The following is a 13906-nucleotide window of genomic DNA, read 5'->3' as shown; positions in this document are numbered from 1 at the left end:
TGATGCCTATCGGAGAGAAAGGAGCGGAACCACTGCAGTACAGTGCCTCCTATTCCCAGTCCCTCCAGGCGATGTAAAAGGATACTGTGGTCAACAGTATCAAAAGCCGCTGAGAGATCGAGGAGGACAAGAAAGGTGAATTCTCCCCTATCTAATGCCCTCCTCATATCATCAACCAGAGTGACCAAGGCTGTTTCAGTTCCATGTCCAGTCCTGAAACCCGATTGGTATGGATCCAAATAATCCGTTTCATCCAAGTGTGCCGACAGCTGATTAGCCACCACTCGCTCAATGACCTTGCCTAGAAATGGTAAATTTGAAATAGGGCGAAAGTTATTCAAAACTTGGGGATCCAAGGAGGGCTTCTTTAACATGGGCTTCACGACTGCCTCCTTGAGGGCTAATGGCATTACACCCTCCTCTAGGGATGCATTAACCACCGCCTTAATCCCCTCACCCAATTTCTCTTTGCAGCTCACAAGGAGCCACGACGGGCAAGGATCATTTAGACATGTGGTAGGCTTTACAGTTGAGAGCACCTTGTCCACATCCTCAGAAGGGAGAGGCCGAAACAGATCCCATTTAACCAGCTTGCAACTGGCCAACTCTGGTTCATCCACTGTATCCACGGCGTACGAGATCAAGTTCTGTAAGTGTTCGATTTTATCAGCAAAGTGCTTTGCTAATTTGTCACAGGAGGCCTTTGACTGTTCCAAGGGTTCCTGAGCAACTGGACTGACCAGGCTTCGGACCACTTGGAACAACCTCCTGGGACAGCACTCTGCGGACGCAATGGAGGCAGCAAAGAACTTTTTCTTTTCTGCCTTCACTGCCACTTGATAGGTAGCTACTGCTACTCTAACCTGTGTCCGGACATCTTCGGAACATGATTTCCGCCACCGGCGTTCTAGTCGTCTCACCTCCCGTCTCAGATTACGCAACCGTGGTGTATACCATGGTGCTAACTGAGTTCTATTCAAGGGGAGAGGACGTTTCGGAGCCACCCGGTCCAATGCCCTGGTGATTCCCTCGTTCCACTCTATCACCAGGGCATCGACCGGGCGGCCTTCAGCAGGTTCCAATTCCCCAAGCGCAGTCAGGAATCCTTCTGGATCCATCAGGTGTCTGGGGCGGACCATTCTAATAGGTCCTTTTCCCCTGCGGAGGGTGTGTGGCATCGAGAAGTCTATATTTACCAAGTAGTGATCTGACCATGACACAGGGGTGGAAGAAACCACCCCCAACTTCAGAGCACTTCCCTCCCCTCCCAGGACAAACATAAGGTCGAGAGCATGACTGGCTACATGGGTAGGCCCAATATTACTAAGGTGCAGTTCCCAGGAAGCCATGGTTTCCAAGAAATCCCGAGGGGCTCCAATGAGAGTGGTCTCGGCATGCACGTTGAAGTCACCCAGCACCAATAATTCTGGGGACAATGCCCGTACAGCCGAGACCACCTCCAGCACCTCGGCCAGGGAGTCTGCTGTGCAGCGGGGTGGGCGGTACACAAGCAGAATCCCCAAACTGCTCTTTGGGCCCAACCTCCAGTACATGCAGTCAACAAACTTGGTTCTATGAAGAGGAGGTCTGGTAAAAACTAAAGACTCCCTTTATCAGTTTATCCTACATTGAAAATGCTCATATTTTATTGGATGATGGGATTGAACACCCACCTTCTATTGCAGTTTAGAGGAGAGGCAGAAAGAGCTTCTTTCTTTAAGGGAGTGTGGTGGTGGCTGATGTAGGTGTCTTTTTCCCCACTGATGGTGATGGCAGATGGTGGTTGCCGGGCCCGGCCTCCAGGAGGTCTTCTGTATCTTTAAAAGTTGTGCAGGGGGAAGGGAGAATTCCACCTTGTGGTTTTTCTCATTACAGTGTTGCAAGAACACCTGCACTTGGCTGACTTTCTCTTCTCCTAAAGATACAGGATCAGTCTCAGGCCAGGAACCTGGCAACCCTAGTCTGGATGGGGGTGGTTGTTGTTCCCTAATAATCTCAATGCCGTTGGAGGAAAAGTACCCCAATACCTTCCCAGTGGGAGCTCTTTATTTCCAGGTACTGAACCCTAGACCTCCAGAAATCCACTGGAGAATCTTAACTGCAACCCCATCCTTTGTCTCCTCTTACCTAATCAATGTCCAACCACTCTTACCAGTTTCTCTCATTTCCTGGCAACTGGGTGGCTGCACAGTTTGTCATTAGCTACAAACAGCTTGTTGCTGTGGCATATAAATCCAAAAAGGAGACTTCCCACTTATGGAGATATGAAGGAAACACAGAAAAAACCCTCTCTGACTTATCGTATCTACAAGAAACATTAAGGACTCAGATTTGTGAAGGATCTTTCATGTGCCTGTGACAAAATCCAAAGGTATATAAAATGTTGGCTACAGTGTTTCTAAGTGATAAAGGATATAGCAGACAGATATATGCTGATATATCCACAAAGAAATCCACAAGTTTTTCTGATCTTTCCTTGAGGTCAAGGGCAGGGGGATAGTCTGAGTATGCTCTGAAAGCATGTGAGGCTACGATGAGGGATGGACAAATTTGTCAATTTTGATTTCTCTCAGTTCCTCATTTTTTGAAATTTACGTTCAGTTCACCCCATTTCTTCATCAATTTGCAAAATTTTCTTTAAAAACATTTCTTCTAATATGTGATATGGATTTTTGCCTAATATATGCCTTTTTGCAAGCAATTTCTTCTAATGTAAGGTACATTAGTTTAAATGATATATGGATTTTTTGAGAAGGGCAAATTTTAAAGGATAGCTATATTTCCGTTCATATATTGGTTTGGCAAGTACCAATTAGTTAAGTCTCCATTAAAATGTAAACTGAAATAATTTCTCCCCCATCCCTAGCCACCACCTAGCTGAACCTAAGCAGGTCTGGGCCTGGTCAGTGGTTGGATGGTTCCTTAGCTGTTTTGACAGGGGAGGAGGAACTGAATGTGATGTTTTGCTGCCTCCAAAAAAGCGTATAGGCAGGATTCCTGTTTCTGGAAAGGGCTGAATGTGCAGTCCCAACTTGAAGAAGTGCATACATTGCATGCATGCATGTATGATTTCCCATCCAGTTAGAGATATGTGTAGGGAAGCTTCCTTTCACACAAGTAAGCCCCTTGCTGGATTTGTGCCATGGATTTGTGCTGCCAAAGGTCCATCTAGTCCAGCATCCTCTTCTCACAGTGGCCAGACAGATGCCTAGGGGAAGGCCACAAGCAGGACCTGAGTACACCAGCACTCTCCCCACTTGTGATTCCCAGCAAATGGCATTCAGAGGCATACTGACAGTGTCACTGAAGGTAGAACATAGCCATTATGGATAGAAGGGGTCATCCACATGGCGATTTAATGTGTGTCTGGTGCTACTTGCATCCCCTTATAATTCACATGGTTCACATGACGTTGCAGGCAAGCAGAAGTTTTCACACAGTTTCCCCCTTTAAATCTCTATTAACCCAATCCGCTGATAATGCAAAAAGAAAAAAACCGTCTCAGCTGTGCTGCGCTCCTCCTTGTAGGCGCTTTGCTTTGATTTTTGTGGGTGGGTGGGCTCTCTTATGCCCCATTGCCCACTCCCTCTCTCTTTGCTGCCCACAAAAGCTGCCACAGCCACTGCCTACTTTGCCTTTCACTCACTCTCCCACATCTGCCTTTCACTCAGGCTTGGACAATGGAGAAGGGAGGGGGTCTAGTCAGTTTCATATTTTCTTGTCAATTGCAAACTGAGGCACTCTCCCTGCTTCAGGCTTGAATGGAGGGAGTAAACATGTAGAATTAGAGGGCGGGGCCACAAGGAAACAGCAACACTAATCCTTCCCAGAGGAATGTCTACTTGTGTGAATGGAAAACAGTGGATTGGAAGCTACCATTGAGCAAGAAGTGTGGACCTTGAAAATCTATTATGATTGTAAAAGCAGCATCTTTAATATGAAGTTAGGCTCCTGTGTGGATAATCCTGAAGCCACTAGGGGTGTGCATGAGCTCTGTGTGTGGGCCAAATAAGAAGGTGATCCAGAGGGCCTCCCCCCCAAGTTAAAGTGTGATGTCAGTAATCCTCCCCCAAGTCATATCAGGGCCCCCACAAAGCCTCATATTGGTTTGTTTTTTTCTGCTCCTATAGCTCTCTGTTTCCCTACATATCTTTATGTTTCTCTAGATCTATGGGCTTTGCAAGAATAAAGATAAAGAGCTCAGGGTTGTTTTTTGTTAAAGTGCGGTGGAGGGTGCGTTTTTTAAAGTTAAAACCTCCATTTACTTTTTTTTAACCCTACACTGCTTTGCTTTAAGGGAAAGGGGGGGAAAGCAGAGCTCTTCAAAACTTTGCAGGCAGCATTCTAGACAGCCTTACATTGTAAGGCTTTTTAGAGACCTGTAAAGCTGCAAAGTTTTAAAAAAGTACAAGCAAGAATACTGCTCATGTTTGCATTCCTCTGTATTCCAAAATACAATAATCCAATAAAACAAAATAAAATCCAAAACGTCACTTTTACAGAAAATTACCAGGATTGTATGGTCCCACACAACTAGACCAGACATTCCCACTCCAGTTCCTGATTGATTGCATTTTTTATTTTTCCAGTACACTGCTAATTTAATTCTAGCATCAATTAATAACTTTCCTACAACTTATTTCTTTCCTCTCTTCCCCCCTCCCCTGAAAATTGTCTAAAAAATAATTGCCTGGGAAAGAAGTGCGCATCAAGGCTGGGAAGCAATTAATGGAATAATCATTTTCTAAGCTTTCACTTGCAACAGCCTTTCCTTTGTTTTATTGAAGGAAATAACTTGAAGCAATGGGACATTTCTGCTTTCAGTGTACTTTCCGAGAAGGAAAAGTGTCATTAAAGAGAAATTATTATTGCTGTCTGGAATCATTCTGGAAGGTGCATCAATGGCTTTCAACATGATAATACTAGGCTAAGGTCCTGTTTAGATTTCCACTGACATTGAAACCTACAGGAAGGGCAGCAAATCCACTCCATTCTGCTACAGTGTCTGGACGAAGCAGGCCAGCTTTTTCTTAAGAAAATAATAGAAGGCTTGTAGATCCTGGTGCACTGATATACCACTTGAGGTAGTCAGAGAGAAGGGGGGCAGTGGGACACACCTATTCTCTATGCCCCTTCCATGCTGACACACGTTCTTGCCATGCTCCTGGTGGCTGTGTCTTTGGTGATGTATGACCACCGGAGGAGTAGCCAATGACAGTATGGCTAACTGGCCATGTCTCCTTGGGGACAGGACTTGGAGGCATGATCCCACTGCTCCCTCTACACATTGAATCTATGCACAGAAGTCTCTCTCTCTCTCTCTCTCTCTCTCTCTCTCTCTCTCTCTCTCTCTCTCTCTCACACACACACACACACACACACACACACACACACACACACATACCCTGTGAGGGCATACTTAAAGTATAGACCAATCTGTTTAAATGGCTTGCTGCAAACTACAATATTTGAGTGGAGGAGCACTAGGAGAACATATGTACTTGTACTGTAGACCATCAGCTTGTTGATGCATCCACAGCATGACACAGAGTGGATGGGTGGTTTCTGATCTTCTTCTCAAGAGGCTGGGTGCCAATGCCAGCACTGTCACTACTGCACCATGCTTGTCTTTGGGGGCAGCAATGTCAGCCTACCTGGGCAATTCCTAATGGTGGTATCCAACTAAGTCATACTCATAGTAGACCCACTGAAATAAATGGATTTATCCTTTGATTTCAGTTGGTTGACTCTGAGGTGACTACCTTTGGCTATCACCCCAAGATTATAAATTACAACATAAATTATTACTGACCCCCAAACAGGCCACAATGAAGGATTTTTGGGGGGGGGATACAATTAAGGGTGTTATTGTGACAATTCTGTGTTTGAACCAGCCTTCCCCAAAGTGATGCCTTCCAGATGTTTTTGTCCTACAACTCCCACCATCCCCAGCCAGCATGAGCAATGAACAGGGATAATGGGAGTTGTAGCCCAGCAATATCTAGAGGGCACCATGTTGGGGATGGCTGGTTTTGGCAGTAATAGTCTGCCGTCACAGAGTTTTATGGATACTACTTACTTAAGCACAATCAGTAACTTATGAATTTTGCAGTTATAACTGACTTCTGTGCCAATACAGATACCTTTTATGGATGGTAAGCCTATGGCTTTTGTCTTTTCTGAACCCCCATCCACCCTCCAATGGAGAAACTGGCTCCCTTTTCATATTTCAAACTAAGTATCCAGCCAAGTATCATTGGTTATCACCATGATGCTAGCAACTGTTTTGAGTTACCCCAGCCAACAGTCAAGACTTTCAGTTCACAGTTTATTCATTAAGTTCCAATCTCTTGAAAACATTGAGACCAATAAGGAGGTGCCACATAGGAGTCATGTCTAGAAGAATTTGTGCTCTAACACTTCATCTCAGCTCCAACAGGGAAACAGTCATCAACATAGCTGGCTTCGGGATCTGGAATGATGTTTGTTTTTGCCAGTGAGGTCTCCTCAGTTGTTTTTCTTTAGCCATTTTTCATCCCACTTGCTCAAAGACTGATCTTTTCTACCTGGGTGTGCTTTGTGTATTTACACTCATACAGATCTTTCCTCTCTGTTGCGGTTATAATTCCTTCTCCAAGCAAAAACGTATTAGTGGTCAGAGCGTACAAATGCCAAATTCTAGAGTAAGAGAAAGATTTTGGCTTCTAGCCTTGTCTGTCTCTTTCTCTTTGCCCTCCCTTCCTGCAAAGTTTTCTTGTATAAAAGAACCATATGTGATTTATTCCATAATGTGTAAACCAGCTGTTTTGGAGTAGCCAGCTTCATTTCAATAGCCTTACTCCAGGAGTAAGTGTTTTGAGGGTTGTGGTCATGGTCTGAAACAAGATATCCTATCACGGAGAAAAGAACAGAACAGAACAGAAGGGAAAGACAAAAACAAGCACATGCTCATTTTTTTTAAATCATATATGTATAACTTCTGGGGAAAAAGTAGAACTTTCTATGGTGGTTGAATTAGCCTCAACTTCATTTCTAAGTCAATAAAATGGCAATTGAAGCAGCCTTTGAAATGAAACTCTTTTAGATTTAAGCTCCATGAAGTGGTGGGGTGGGGGAGAGAGGAAGTGGTTTCAAAATTTTGCGAAGAGTTCATCTTATGCATAACTCTGCACATACGAGATTGTGGTTTATCTATGCTGTGTAATTATTAGGGAATGGCTTTCAAGATTTTTTTTTTTTAAAGTGCTTAATTTTTTTTTTAAAAAAATTAGTGTCTGTTTGTTTCAGGCAAGAACAGGCACTGAGGAATGACACAGAGAACTGTGTGAGAGTCTGTTCTCACGGTCCTTTCGAGCTGGCAGGCAGAAGCAACCACTGTAAACATCATAAGAACATCTGATCTTACAACGTTTCCAGCCCGATTTCCAAACCAAAGTGGTTTGGTAAAGAATACTAACTTTTGGATGGTAGTTATGGTTGAACAGCATCCGGACCGTCCGAGGCTTAGCAGTTTTGACATTGGTTGGAGGACTTAATGGAATCTCAGTAAGGGTTCATTCAGCTTGAACCTTTTTTTTTTGGTGCAGCCTCAGAAGGTGGCTTCACACAGCTAAGTTGGTCTAGATCAGCACAGCAGTAGGAAGATAAGATGCTGACAGCTATGAACAATGTCATCACAGGAGTGCTACATTGCTTTAGGAGCAGAGTCCCCAAAGCAAACAACTCACCTTTGCAACTTTAAACATGAACCACTCAAAACTTTTTCAAGTTCTAGGGTTCAGTGCACAAGGGAAGGATAGCAGGGAGCAGGAAGGGTACAGACAGGGTAAAGGATCCAAGTAACAAAGTAAGTAAATCCAGGAAGTTAGTAAAAAGCGACAGGGAAGCAGAAAGAGTAGCCAGGTAGAAAAAAAGAGCAGGGGCATAGCTCAGTGGCAGAACACAGGTATTACATGCAAAAGGCCCCAGGTTTAATCCCTGTCATCTCCAGGTTGGGCTAAGAAACCCTTGTTGGAAACCCAGGAGAGCCACTGTGGTGACCTAATTCCACCAAATGTCTGACTTATAATGAGTGAACTTCCTAGATTCCCAAGGCAGGATTATGTTCTCAAGGCAGCTGACTGCAAGCTTGCTGTCAAGGGTGCCCTCAGGATCTTTGGGGCCCAGGACTCTTTTTGGGGATGGAACCACCCACTCCACTTGCAAAAGAGGACACAAATTTGCAGAACATGTTCATATTCTTTGTGCCATATGCAAATATATATCCTCTTTTGCAGGTGGGGGTAGGGGCCACACACAAGTAATAAGATGATGGACGGAATGTCAGTGGGTGAAGCTTTTCCCATAGTTGTGTTTCCATACTAGAAAAGGCCTTACCTGATGAATTTCTGTCTGCCAGAAGCACAAAAGCACTCCTTTCCCTAAATGACAAACCCCAAACCATATAAAGAACTCAGACTGAAAGAGTTGTAAACCAGTTTTGTCACTAGGTTTTTCATCAATGGATCTTAGGATAGTAATACTACATTTAATGCAAGACCAAGTGTGGTTTTTGGATAGGGAGGGATGAGGGGTCAAAAGAGACTTGAGATTTACAGCAGTCAAAGTTCAGATGGCCATGCTTGAATAAATTCAAGATTAAATTGTTAAGAAGCAAGCAGTATATTCTGTGAGCGTTTGTTGAGGTGATTTATTTCTACCTCGTAATAACTACAGCAATCTTATCAGTACAGGTCAAACAGTCACCCCTTTCTTTCTTGTGAGCAAAAAGGATTTTTGCCTTTGACATGAGTATGCCCGTTCAACTGTTTATACCGACAGCAACAACCCACCCCCAAGAATCCCCCTATCTTTTCCCCATTGGAGGAAAAGCAACTAATCATCCTTCCATTGCTGCTACAATCAACTTAATAGCTCCCACAACAGCATCCTTCCCTCCCTCTCAAAAAAACCCCACGATTGGATCATTACACTGGAGGATTGTCAGACCCTACTCTCTCTCAGTCTCTCCCCTCCCCCCCGAAATAAAAGCATAACAGTGCTGGGCTACTTTGTGGAACTGAGTCAACCCACAGTCTCTCTACCAGAATACCAGCCTGGGGCAATTATTTATGTTTGCATTAGCAGGGTAATATTTTAATGTTTATATACTCAGAAAAAATAACATTTTTTTCATGAAATTAAATCTGCATGAAAAAGAGCATGTATGCCTGCCTTTGCTGCTACATGTTGCTTTGGGGTGGACATGCCATTGCTTGGTCACAGCTGCCCTAAAATCCTTGATTTCTCAATTGTTGTCTCTGGGCAACAATACCTTTTCTATCAGGGAAGGGGGGGGGACCAAAATAAGCCAGGAAATACCATTGTCTAAAGGAAGAAAATTCAGCTACATGTCTCTCACACGCACCAAGGAAGACCAAACAGAGCTTCAAAATGAACTGGGAAATACTTCCTCCTAGATAAGAGACTTCCTGGTTCATTTTAAAATTTTGGGTCTTCCCTGGTGCATGTATGTCTCTAATATATCTCCATAGCACTCGTCAGTCTCTGATTTCAATCAATGGCTAAAAGTTGGTTCAAAGCATTCTGTCGACCTAACAGGCTGCTATCATTTTGAGTTCATTCTTTGTCTGTTAGCCACTGCTTTTACTAATCTGGGTTTTTTCCTTGCAAAAAAATTGATATTAATATCGATATTTTAAAAACAAATATTGATATTTTGAAAAGCAAAGTCAATGTTTTGAAAGGAAATGTTGATAAATGAAAGGAAATATCAATACAATTATTGTTCTTGATGTCAATATATTCGAGGCAGGGTTTTTTTTTTAAATTAGAAAATAGCCATGGAAAATTGTTACAAATCCGATCTGCAATGATAAGAGAATAAGTGAATTAATGGAAAATTTGGTACCTAATCCAAATTGGGCCAAATTCTAGCACACCCCTAGGCATGTCTATCTAGGACCATATCAATTCTGCTTAAGTCCTCCCTCCAGAAAAGGGCTATCACCGGGCATCTCCACCACTAATGTGTTAAGTCTGCTTGCCACTGCCTACATTTATCAGCAGCAAGCAACAGGGCTGGCTGAAGACATTTAGCTGCCTGAGGCAAAGTATAAGATGGTGCCCTTCCCCCATTCCATGTTCAGAAACTGACTGGAATGGCAGCTGAATGTTGCTTCAACTGTGGTGATGGGATAGTGTCCTCCACCACCCTTGAAAGCAGCAGACTCCTGTAGAGGAGGCCACGCGGCACACACAGCGCTGTTTTCTGCCCGGGGGCTCAGGAGAATAGTGACTGGGAGGGCTGCCTCTGCCTCTTCACATCATCTGCCACTTGAGGCAATTGACTCACTGTGCCTAATGGTAGGAACGGTCCCATCAGGCAATATGTTTTGACTTTCACAAGTATATGGTATATATTTGTGTCTGGAGCCAGCAAAACTGCGCAGGATTTGGACTGCTGGACAGCTTTTGTTTAAGCACATGCTTTCGATCCTCTTAGCGGCTTCACATTTCAAATGAAAATATTTGGTCACATTGATTAACTGTGAGTGCCACATTAGCAACACCAGGTATAAAAGGCCTTTTAAAAAATGGAAAGTATATCCTTGTGTGGGTTTGCCATTGATGGAGTCCAGATGGAAATGTGACTCTAAAGGTCAGGTTAGTTTTGACCTGGGCTCGTCATTTGAAAGACCCATTTCCAGCCATCAACGCCATACATCTTGCACCAGACTGCTGTAACACCCAAGAAAGGATTGAATTCTCAATGTAAGTCTCAAGGAAATAACACTGAGAAATTCACTTCCTTGCAGTGTTTTTCTCTGAGACTCAAAATGGCAGCGTTTTTTGTGAGCTCCGCTCCCTTTGCAGGAAACAGGCTCTCCTTTTTCATTTTAAGTGCTCCCACTCCGGCTATTGATTGATTGATTTTTGTTTGACTTGACTTGACAGGATGAGGTTGATCAAACCTGCGCTGCCTGGATCTGGCTGACTGGAATGGGCTCAAGACACTTGCTTGTGCTTGTTGCTTGTCATATAAATTATATCAAAGTGCACTGTAAATCTTTTTTGGCCTTGAAGGGAATTCCCATTTAAAAAAAAGTGGTCATGGAAAGAATGCTAAATTCACAATTTAAAAGAGAGAAATAAGAAGTTGTTTACTTGCCAGGCACTTTTAAAACACAGTGCCGATTTGTAGGACAAATACACATTCAGAAATCTGTACAGTTCATTAATAAGGAATACAGTGAACTGCAAGTCCATTTTCACCAGGGATGGGCAACTTGTGGCCTTCCAGATGATGTTGGACTCCAACTCCTATCAGCCCCAGTCCACATGGCTGATGGTCAGGAATGATGGGAGTTGGAATTGAGCAACATCTGGAGGCCTGAAGGTCAACCTTGATTTACACCTTGAAAGTTTGTAGGCTGTACGCACATTGGTAGGGAACAGGAGCATGGCAGCAGATCTGACCCTGACCTGTGCTTATACATCTGAAGACATGAAAGTGTGGATAGAACCATCTCTACTGCTCATATGTAGTGTTTTCTCTGTGCAGTCAAACCCCCTGCACTCTCTCTCTCTCTCTCTCTCTCTCTCTCTCTCTCTCACACACACACACACACACACACACACACACACACACACACACAAGTGTCAAGGTGTACAGTACTCAGGGTTGGCAAGATATTTTGGCACCATAACATGAGGCAGAAAGTCCCCCAAGCGCTTCTCCTGGGAGTAAAAATACAATTAAAAACATTAAATTACTTTACATTTGATGCCTGTTCATGACACCCAAAACCAGCTGTCTGCGGTGGCTGCCTCACTCTGTCTCATTGACATTTAAATGCCCATTGAATGCTTGCCCATCCCTAATACGAGTTCATTCTGTTAGCCACTACACTAGCTCATTAATTTTGCTCTTGTAAACCTGTTGCAAGAGGTGACACTAAATTTCACCTAAAGCAATGCTGTGAACCAAATGTGGAGGCTCCTGCCCTACAGTCTACACACTTTAAGGGAAGACATTTTGGAAAATACCTAAGCTGTAGATAATTTCTACAAAACAGAAGTGCCAAGATGGTTCAGGTGCCTTTAAAGGTGGTGCTTGGAAAACATTGCTCAGCCCCATGGATTCTCCAGTATGGGGTTCCACAGTGATCAGTTCTGTCCCCCATGCTGTTCAACATCTACATGAAACCGTTGGGTGTGGTCATCTGGAGGTTTGGAGTGTGTTGCCATCAGTACACTGATGACACGTAGCTCTATTTCTCCTTCTCATCCACTTCAGGTGAGGCTGTCAATGTGCTGAACCGGTGCCTGCTGTGACAATGGACTGGATGAGAGCTAATAAACTGAGTCTCAATCCAGACAAGAATGAGATGCTGTGAGTGGGTGGTTCATCTGACCGGATGGTGGATGTCCAACCAGTCCTGGATGGGGTCACACTCCCACTGAAGGAGCAGATTCGTAGCTTGGGGGTTCTCCTAGAACCATTTCTGTCACTTGAGGCTCAGGTAGCCTCGATGGCACGGAGTGCCTTCTACCAACTTCGGTTGGTGGCCCAGCTACGCCCCTATCTGGACAGGGATAACCTGGCTTCAGTTGTCCATGCTCTGGTAACCTCCAAGTTAGATTACTGCAATGCGCTCTACGTGGGGCTGCCTTTGAAGACGGTTCGGAAACTGCAGCTTGTGCAAAATGCAGTGGCCAGATTGGTAACAGGGACCAGATGGTCCAAACATATAAAACAGATTCTGGCCCGCTTGCATTGGCTGCCTGTATGTTTCTGAGCCCGATTCAAGGTGCTGGTTTTAACCTATAACGCCTCACATGGCTTGAGACCACAATACCTGATGGAACGCCTCTCCCGACACGAACCCACCCATACACTACACTCAACATCAAAGGTCCTCCTCCAGGTGCCTAGTCCGAGGGAAGGTGGGAGTCTGGTGACAAGGGAGAGGGCCTTCTCAGTGGTGGCCCCCAAATTATGGAATGATCTTGCTGACAAGGTGCTCCTAGCGCCAACACTGTTACCTTTTCGGTGCCAGGTCAAGACTTTCCCCTTCTCCCAGGCATTTTTTTAACAAGATTTGAATAGCATGTGTTTTAACCTGCCTATCGGTGTTTATGGGTTTTAATCTGGTATGGTTTAAATTTGTATACTTGTTTTTAATGTTTTTAATTGTTGTAAACTGCCCAGAGGGCTTCAGCTATGAGGCGGTATATAAATAGATAAATAAATTTCAAGGCAATGTTTTCTTTCAAGAAATTTGCAGGGATGCAGGGCAAAGTCCTCCATCTGTATGATGAGCTGCTCTATTTGAATGGCTTAGTGTATGATCACTGTTGCCACAAATAGCAGGCAAAATGCATAACCCTGTAATACCTAGATTGAGTCTGCACAATGTATGTTCCATCAAGCTCAATGCAGACCACCACCCATGTATTTTGGTCTACCAGACCCCCCCCCCCAATTTTGCAGTATGCAGCAGAAGGTTTATTGAGCCCCTGCAGGGCCACCATATATTGCTACATATATTGTAGGGATGGATAAGAACATAAGAAGAGCCCTGCTGGATCAGGCCAAAGGCCCATCTAGTTCAGCATCATGTTCACACAATGGTCAACCAAATGCCTGTTGGAAGCCTGCAAGCAGGACATGAGTGCAACAGCATTCTCCCCACTTCATACTTCTCCGAGTTTTGCGGTGCAGTTGGTAACCTCATGTTTGGACTGCTGTAATGTCTTCCATGTGGGGCTTCCTACAGGCATGGTCTAGAAGCTGCAGTTGGTGCAGAATGCTGCAGCCAGGTTATTGAGTGGAGCACCTGGATGCACAAATATTATTACACCTATACAACAGGCAGAATAATAGTTAAGTGGTCCATGAAGA

This window comes from Rhineura floridana, chromosome 4 (assembly GCF_030035675.1).
Source record: "Rhineura floridana isolate rRhiFlo1 chromosome 4, rRhiFlo1.hap2, whole genome shotgun sequence".
In the NCBI taxonomy this organism is placed as follows: Eukaryota; Metazoa; Chordata; class Lepidosauria; order Squamata; family Rhineuridae; genus Rhineura; species Rhineura floridana.
The sequence above is the reverse complement of the archived record's forward strand: the minus strand, read 5'-3'. Positions refer to the sequence as shown.